Source organism: Pelobates fuscus, chromosome 2, assembly GCF_036172605.1.
Source record: "Pelobates fuscus isolate aPelFus1 chromosome 2, aPelFus1.pri, whole genome shotgun sequence".
In the NCBI taxonomy this organism is placed as follows: Eukaryota; Metazoa; Chordata; class Amphibia; order Anura; family Pelobatidae; genus Pelobates; species Pelobates fuscus.
In genome coordinates, this window is record NC_086318.1 from 106,376,916 (window position 1) to 106,387,187 (window position 10,272).

Genomic DNA, 10,272 nt, shown 5'->3' on the forward strand with positions numbered 1-10,272 from the left:
CATAGGCTTTATGCACTGCCAGTGATAAAACCCACATGGTGGGTAATTCACACAAAAAAATGCAAAGGAAAAGGCACTTAGCACCAGATCAACTGTAGTGGGGCCTGCCGTACCAGAAAAGGTGCAGATTTGGCAAGGAGAAAGGCAATCCAGCGTATAGTAGCCACGTGCAATATGTTAAACATCTTATACTGAGGGACACAGTCAAATTGCCAGAATTGTGTACTGAAACATCTGCATAGAATATGGTCTGTGCCTGCCTATGTCTAGATGGCTCATCTAGACATGCCTCAAAGTTGAAAATGACAGGGCTAAGAGCCTATGGAACTTTCAGATCCAGATGGACAAGCAAGTACCGGCCAACCAACCAGAAATTGTGGTGGTAGTCAAGAAACTGAAGACTGCAGTGATGGTGGATTACCCAGTGACCATAACATCAAGAAGAAGAACTATGAGAAGGCGGACAAATAGAAAGCACTGAAATAGAAGCAATAATGGATGTGGAAAGTGAAGGTAGTAGTCTTAGTGGTGAGAGAAACATTTGGGGCTGTAACCCCGAAGTTGTGAGAGTTTGTTCAGCACATTCCAGGTGGGACATCTAAGATCTCTGTCCAAAAGAGAATAGTTCTAATAGCAGCTAAAATACTGTGCAGATCCCTTTGACTCTGAGGCTTATGGTAGAGAATTCAAGAATGATGAATACATAAAATACTATCCGGAGAGGTAAAAAAACAAATGATATAAAGGATAGAAAACGTAGGGAATTATCTACTAACTAAACAACTGAAAGATAAAAATTAAGAAAAGGACTCCTAATTTTTATCTTTCAGCTGTTTATATAAATTACAGATCTCTATAATCATCAAAATGGTAACAAGCATGAAATCATTTAAAAGACAGATTTGATTTATATTGTATCTGGGCCATGTTTTATTTCTGTTTATCAATAACTGTTTCTTTGAAATTATACTGCATGGTACATTTGCTCTGGTAATTTTATTAGAGTTTTACAGATGGTTCCTTAGTTATATGGAGTTGTTAATAAATTGCTCTTCAAAGAGCTTGGTGAGTCACAAGAACTAATGGCCAGTTATAAAGACACAGTATGTTCTTCTCTATGTGAACTGGTAATTGTTTGCTTATTTGGTCATCGACACAAGCTTAATAAAGATAGTACATCAGTGAATGTTCCAAAAATCAACAACATGAGTGGAATGATGTAAATGGATAGTATAGTTTCAGCATTAGACAAAATGCATGTAAATAGTACTCCATGTTGTTTTAATCTGGTAAGGATTGAATGCAGATTTGAGAACCTAAATATTTTTAATAGTTGATGGACTGCTTACTTGACTCTATTCATATTTTAATGCCTAAAATGATCATATACATTAGTGAATGTTCAATAAAAGTGGGTTAGACTTGGATTCATTAATATTTAGAATTTTACAAATATTTCCAGAAGGCATATCACAATATATTAGTGTGTGTGATGATCAAATTGTATTTTAGTTTTAGTTAGTTAGTCAATGTTTCTCCGTTTAGAACATCGACAGGAGATTTTATTTATTAAAGTGAGAATTTGAAGTGAATTTTAAATTTAAGGTCAAAATAGCCAAATTAGAAACAGTCACTGTCTTAGCTCCTCTTTTAGTTCAACTACTTAAATTTGAAATGTAATTTTAATTCACTTTGGAATCACACTTTAGTACAAAACCATTATGGCTAATTAGTGAAGTGTGAATTGCAAGAAAGGGCTAATTAGTGAAGTGTGAATTGCAAGAAAGGGCTAATTAGTGAAGTGTGAATTGCAAGAAATTAAGGGAGTTTGAAAGTTTAGGTCACAATAATCAAACTAAAAGATCCTCTAAGTTACCTTTGTTTCCAGTTTGTTGGTTTTGCCCTCAAATGTGCTTTGAATTCTCAACAATTCACTTTTTAGTTCTGAATCAAATTTCATCCAGTTGTGTCCAAATTAAGCAATTTAAGTTAAGTGCATGCATTTACCAATTGACAAAAAACAAACAAAAATTAAACAAATAATCTACAGATCTATTTGTTTTTTTTAAAGATATTAAGTTAAGACCCATGTTGGTAATTATCTGCCATTAGCTCTTATTATTAAACAGCTGGTAGACATTAGCAACTACAAATTACCAACAAGTTTTTTTTTGTGGTCTGCTGCTAGCAACATCTATTGCAACAGATCACCACTAAGGGATTACCATTGTGAGAAAAAAAAAGTACATGGATCAATGGTTCAAACTGTCCAGAATTTAGGGATTAACCATTCCAGCTACCTGTAAGATATTGATACAACCTGGAATTCTGGGGAAGCACTAAGATTCTATCACTGAAAGCAGATTGGAAAACAGTAAAGATGCTAAAATGAAGCACCTAAAGTTGTAGGGAAGTAATTACCGACAGTCTAGTATTAAACCATCTTCCTTAGTATGTGCCAGAATGACATTGCGATGTTTTTGTATATCAAGCACTTAAACTGAAGCAATGATTTTGTATATTATTAAAAGTAAGGTAATCACCTTCAGGGATAGTCAAGTGAACCCTGCTAAGAGCCCGAGTGTGGGGCTGAGGAAAGTTATTTAATACAATGCATGTGCTTGGCATGTGCAGATGTTTTGGAAAGCTTCAATCAGATGGACCTTTCCACACATTGTACTTTACTGCTGGGGAAAAGGAAGGTGCGTATACTATAATTAACTGAGATTGACATTAACAAATATACATACATTATTTTAATTATTGATCTAGGAGACCTGTGAAGTTACACGCTGTCAGGATTTGAGCTGAGGGACCCCAAAGACACAGAAGACAGAGTGTGATCTGTCAACAATACTAGTGGTAACAGATTTTTTGCTATTTACTAGTACACTTTTCTGTCTCTGTGAATTAGTTTTAAGTGTTTTGTTTACTGTGTATAGGAAGTAAACTCTTACACATGATGAGTTAGATTTCCCAAGGGTTGTTCTACCACCTTATATCTTTTTTTAGGCCAAACCAAAGTCAGAGGGAAGTGAATAGTGTCTGCTAAGAGTCTGAGCTATTTGTGGGTTAAACCTTTTACCCACACAAATTGGTGTACTCATATTGCCACATGGAACTAAACCCCCCCCCCCCCAATACTAATCAAGGGAGTGTTCTAGGAGTCCTCTAATGCAGCGGTTATCGGTCATTGGCGCACTTTATTCAGTGGAACACTTTCAAGACACCGTTTTTTTCTTTCAACTCAGTTAAAGGGACACTCCAAGCACCCAGACCACTTCTGCCCATTGGAGTGGTGTGGGTGCCAACTCCCATCACCCTTAATAATTACCTTGCAGGGTTAAGTCATCCTATAGTGGCTGTCTACCAGACAGCCACTAGAGGGACTTCCGGGTTCTCAAAACACGAAATCGTGTTTTAAACGATACTGGACGTCCTCACACTATGCATGAGGACCTCTAGCGTTCCCGGAATCTCCATAGGAAAGCATTGAATGATGCTTTCCTATGGGGTGGTCTAATGCGCGCGCGTAGCCATTGCCGCGCATGGGCATTAGGCCTTCCCCGCCAGCTGACATCGGCGGGGAGGTGCGTTGGCGGAGCCTGACCCAGCTCTGAGGGACAGTGGCATTGGATTCAGGTAAGTCACTGAAGGGAATTTAACCCCTTCAGTAACATGGGATTGGGAGTGGGAGGGAGAGGGCACTGCAGAGTCCCTTTAACATATTTTAAGAATCCCTATTTTATAACTGACATTTTTTTTATTAAAAATATATACCTTGTGGACTGCATTCAACATGTTGCAGAAATTATGTAAATGTTTTTTGGCACGCATTGAGCTGTATTGAGACATACCGGTTTGCCAAAGTACACTGGTTGAAAACCACTGCTCTAATATATATGATGTGATCTTCCTGGTATGTATATCACACCTTATAATTCATGATAAAGCTGAGGGTCTCCTGTAAGACAATCTTAGATATAAATGTTTTAATTTCTGATTAAACATTACGTATCTTTCCAGCACGCATATCAGTGTCTTGTGGATTGTTATTTTTTTTGCCTTTTTAAGACAGTCCTTATGCATATTTTTTTTTGTAGGTAAAATTTAACAACTAATGAGACTAATTACACATTTTGACAGAAACAATAGGTTGATGAGGACCATGCTCACATGAGCTTACAATTTAGAGCAGGGGTAGGAAACTTTCAGCACTCCAAATGTTATGGGCTACATCTCCCATAAAGCACTTACAGCCATACGATGGCAAGGCATCAGTGGAATATAGTCCACAACATCTGGAGTGCTAAAGGTTGCCTACCATTAATCTAGAGCAGGCTTCCCCAAACTCCGGCCCTGCAGAGGTTGCTGAACTACAACTCCCATGATTCTATGATTGAAATATAGGCTGAGAATCATGGGAGTTGTAGTTCAGCAACATCTGGAGGGCCGGAGTTTGGGGAAGCCTGATCTAGAGGATACACAGTAAGCGACTCTCTGTACTCAATATGTTTTCTTGTAACATAACATTTAATTTATTTTCACTTGTAAAAAAATCCCTTTCAAGTACAAAACTAACACCTAGAAATAATATATTCCGTTGGAAATATGTTTCAGTAACTTCACAAACTAAATAAGAAAGAGTGCATAACACCGCTAATGTTTTCCATATGAGCTGAATCGTTACAATAGTTATACCATACAACACACCATGGGCATTCATTTGATGATATTATTACATGCTTCTCTGTGTATGTTTGCGTTTTATAAGGTCACAGACAAAGTACGTATCTTCTAGTTTCAAAATATATTTCTGGAATGTATTACTGAGACCCCCATTTTAAGTATTTTGGAAGATAAATAAGCTCTGATCTTGTGGTTAGAATTATTCACACTCGGTAGAATGTTCTCCTTGGTAGGTTATCCTGTTAATCCAATCATCATCTGCAAGCTCTGTGATTGTCTACTATTATAATTTTATCTGAATGTGTGTTTATATTGTTAAAAGAAGTATTGTTTTTTTTTTAACGAGTTGGAAAAAGAAAATAGGTTTCAATGAATATAATGTGGTAAAATACTGCACAAAAGTCAAATCTGATGAACATATTTACTTTTATAAAAAACACAAAAGGGAATAACCACACACACAAAAAAAGAGTGATTGTGAAAGATATGAAACTACGTATTTTGTGTGTGGTCATCTACTCCTTTTTTGTGTATTTTGTAAAACTGTATGTATATTAAGCAGGACGTTTATTAAAAAATACTAGAGATAACAAGCAATATTGTTTCAGTTAATGCTTCCCGATTCCTATGTATAACCCAGACCAGACTCTTTATGTTCAGATATTTCCCTCTATATTACCTCCTGGTTTATCCTAATCCTAACCCTTCTGTCCTCTACCCCCATTTTGCGCAATTTTCCTCTTAGTGGTTGTTATCCTACGCACCGCTTAGCGATTAATCCCCCTTTAGTATTTTTCCTATGTTGAGTCAGCAGCATTATTTGGAGGCTTTGACTTATTTGTACACATAGGACATGTACTACCCTGGTATTTTCCCAGGGGTAACTAACCCACATACTTAGTGGTGGTTGCTCACTATTCCCCAGTTGGGTATTTTGGTTCAGCTGTATCTTTTTATCTTTGCAATAAAGTTCATACCTCTTTTTGATACTTTGTTCCTAGATAGTCCTCTGGAGGTAAGGTGTATGTATGCTCTACCAAGCTTGTGTAAATATGTTAGTTAGTTTTTCATTATTATTATTTTCTATATACCTTACCAGTTTGGAATCCCTCACTCTCCCTTGTTTGGGATTTGTTATTCTCTGCTGTAATTATATTGTATATTATATATTTAGATGAAAGAATAATATTCTTCAGGAAAAGTTGAAACAAAAATATTTCAGGAGTTTTAGGAAGAGTTACTCCTGTGCAATTGTATATCATTATGTTAATATCCGTGCAAAACTGTTAATTTTGGACATGTCCACCATGTGTGCAACATAGAACCTATGTCAAATAGACATCTCCAACATTTTGATGAAATCTTGGGATTTCCATGTTTTAATCAACCTGAAGTAGTATTTTCCTTGTAAGTTCTATGTGATTTGTGCACATGGTGAGGGGTTTATGTGTGTAAAATTCTCTTCCATGACTGTTCACCTACAGTTCGCCCCAATTCCTTTTCCCAAGATTTAATAAAGAATAATTTGTTGGTATTACTAACTGCAATATCCTCTGCATATAACATTGAAATTCATTTTCCCATTTTTCTTTTTCGTTTCAAACACATTTTTTCAATGTCCAACATCTGTTGTCCATTAACATTTTTACGAGTTTTTACATAGTATTTCATAAGCCAGGGATATATTTGTAAGTATGAAAATTTGGCTATAACCGGATATAGCCAAATGTTCTTAGCTTTTTTTGTGTGCAAGTTTTAGGGCAATAAGTACAAGTAGCACTTTGCTATTTCCAAACCATTTTTTTTCAAAATTAACAAAAGTTACATAGAATCCCGGAATAACCCTTCACATGTATATATGTTTTAAAAGAAGACAACCTAAAATAATATATTAGACATATATAATGCATATATTTTTATTTATATAAAATATTTTACCAGGAAGGATACGTTGAGATTTCTCTTGTTTCCAAGTATGTCCTGGGTCCACAAAACATTGCATTGATACAATAGGGTATAATAAAATACAAAAACAATATTAATACACAATATATACAAAATTTAACATAGAACAGGTAGGAGATATATAATCAACCATGATATATATGTGTGTGTGTGTATATATCTCAAAGTACACTTATAATGAAATCATATATATGCATTATATATGTATACTATATTATACAATGCTTCAATTATTTTATAATATATAATATATAATATAATATTTACTGTCTGAACCTGATACTTTATTTCCACAGATTTCTCATAAAATTGAAACCTATTAATAAATCAACCTCGTTCCATCTATTTCAGCCACAATTACCATGGCTTGTACTTCGGGAAACTAACGGCATTTCAAACTTTGCAGTGACATGATATTACAAAACAAAAACACACATGGAAGGCTGTTTTCAGACAGGATGTCCCCATTACCCAGACATGTCTCACATTACATGTTCTGTTTTTTAACAGAAAGAAAATTCTTAGCATGGTTATGTTGTTAATAGTGTTTTTTCCAGAAATAGACTTATAGGTTTTCACACATTATCTTTGACAGAACCAATCTGACAGCTTATAAATAGATACTGTTATCCAATGTGATTGAATTTATACTACTGGCCTCAGAGAGTGTTGAGGATATACTTCTAAAATGCCCTCAATGTGTTCTTTTTCTGTGGTATAATAAAGTTATTTCCCAGCCTCATCCCCAGTTTATTGTATGCACTTACCCTCAACATTGAGATTGCAACAGAGAAATAAAATGCTTACTTAAATCAAACCCACATCCTCGGGGTTTGAACAGGTTCCACCACAGCAGGTCATTAGCACAATACAATATATATAAAAGCTTTGAAAAATCCAATTATTATTATTTATAAAGTGCCACCAAATTCCGCAGTGCTGTACAATGGGTGGACTAACACACATGTAATTGTAACCAGATGAGTTGGACGCAGAGGAAGAGAGGGCCTTGCTCAATTAGCTTACATGCTAGGGGAAGTGGGGTATAGTGACACAAAAGGTAAGGTAGGGTAGAAATGTAGGTTGCTTGAAAAGTATTCACTGAGGGCTTAGTGCATGTAGGGGGTGGGGGGAAGGGTGTAATATTAACAGTTTAATTGGTACACTTTCCTGAAGAAGAGAGTTTTCATTGATTTTTGGAGGTTTGAAGACTGGGTGCTTGTCTAACGGAGAAAGGAAGTAGTTCTACAGGAACGGTGCAGCCCTAGAGAAGTCTTGAAGGTGAGGATCAGAAGTTGGAGTACGGACAGAGGATAAATGTAGGGACCTAGATGGGACATGTAGGGACCTAGATGGAACATATTTGTGTATTAGGGAGGATAGGTAGGTTAATTTACTAACGACATAACAGAACAAATCCTTTAAATCGACCACACATAAAAATGTGGTTAATGGCATTTACTGTCCTGACAGGAAAAGGTGTGCTGAGCAACATTACTGTTCTGACAGGAAAAGTTGTGCCAAGCAACATTACTGTCCTGACAGGAAAATTTGTGCCGAGCAGCAATCATGCTCATGGAATCCTGGTAATTAGTGATGTCCCAAACAGTTCGCCGGGAACCGTTCGCTGGCGAACATAGCGCGCAATGTTCGGTCCGCCCCTATTCGTCATCATTGAGTAAACTTTGACCCTGTACCTCACAGTCAGCAGACACATTCCAGCCAATCAGCAGCAGACCCTCCCTCCCAGACCCTCCTACCTCCATGACGAATAGGGGGCGGACCGAACATCGCGCGTGTTCGCGAACACGCTATGTTCGCCGGCGAACTGTTCCTGGCGAACTGTTCAGGACATCACTACTGGTAATTACTTTTGGGGTCAAAGGCCGGTCATGGCTAATCAAATCCACAGGAGGGTTTTGTGCTGAGCAGCAATCAAGCACATGTAAACCTGGTAATTACCTTTGGGGTCAAAGGCCGGTTACAGCCAATCGGATCCACAGGAGGGGCATTTAAACCCAGCTCTCCTCTTGTTCATTGCCCTGTCGTGGTTTCATGCCTATGGTTATCTGAGAGTGCGTTCCTGATCTTGATTTTCTGGTATTTGACTTTGGCTTTGTTTTGACCTCCCTGATATCTGGTATCCTTGATTTTTGGCTTTCCCTCATCTTTGTGTCTAATTCTGTGTCCCTGACCTCGGCTAGTATTTTGACTATTCTTGGAGACGTTAAGTCCGGCCATTCTAAGGTCCGGTTATACGTTATCGTTAGTCCTAAGTGTGACACAGTACTGCGTGCTGGATCAACTTGTAATCCTGACACAGGGCCCCTAGTTTTGGATAAAGTTTAGATGTACATCTTTCTATGTGGAGGCCAAAAGATAGATTGGGGTCTCACAGCATACCCAGGTATTTGAAAGAGTGCACTGCGGTAAGTGTGCTATTTGATTTTGTTTTGATGCATATATGGGAATTTTGTAATTTGTGTAATTTAGATACGGTTCCAAAGATAATTGTGACAGTTTTGTCAGTGTTTATGAAGAGTTTGTTTTATGTGATCCACTTTTCTACCTCTGTGAACTGGTCTTGGAGCACAGTCTCAAACTGCGGTATATCGGATTTGCTTGCATAGATTACTGAGTCGTCTGCGTACATGTGTACATTTGAGGATTTGCAGACATTAGGCAGATCATTTATAAATAATGTGAATAGTAGGGAGCCAAGAATGGAACCTTGGGGAACACCACATGTGACTGGAAGAGGTGAGGAGTCGCTGTCAGAAATGGACACATATTGTGATTGATCCAATACATATGATTAAAACCAGGTTAGTGGATGATAACCAATACCTCAGTTTTTTAGTTTGTGCAATAGAATGTCGTAGTCTACTGTGTCAAAGGCCTTTGCAAAATTAAGGAAAATAGCTCCAGTAAGGTCTCCTTGTTCCATGTGTCAGGGTTATACTGATCCAGCACGCAGAATAGCATCACACCTAAGGGTAACATCTTACCGGGCCTTAGAATGGCCGGACTTAACGTACCTGAGAATAGTCACAAAACTAGCCGAGGTCAGGAACACAGAATGATACACAGCGATGAGGAAAAGCCAAAAGTTAATGGTACCACAAATCAGGGAAGTCAAAACGAAGCCAAAGTAAAAAAACAGAAAAACACAATCAGGAACACACTCTCTGATAACCATCTAGGGGAAACTACGACACGGCAATGAGCTAAGGGAATAAGAGAGTTTAAATAACTATTTTGCAGATCTGATTGGCTGTACCTAGCCCTTGACCCCAAAACGTGTATGTTCGTCTTTTGCATGACGTCACCCGCATGTCGACATGGTCTTTACCGTGGATGGACGTGGGGTCTGCGGCATCCGGCGTCCACCGACATGCCACAAAAGGCATGCATGATATCAGAAGACCGTCGAGCAGCACTCCCCTCTATCTTTGGAAGTTAATTATCACTGTTTTTGTCACATGGAGATGAAGAATACGTGACACCATGCCAGTTTGGATATCATTGCAAACTTTTAAGAGAGCAGTTGTAGTGGAATGATTCTGACGAAAACGTGATTGATCAGGGGTCAGATTAGATTGTTGGTAATATCACATA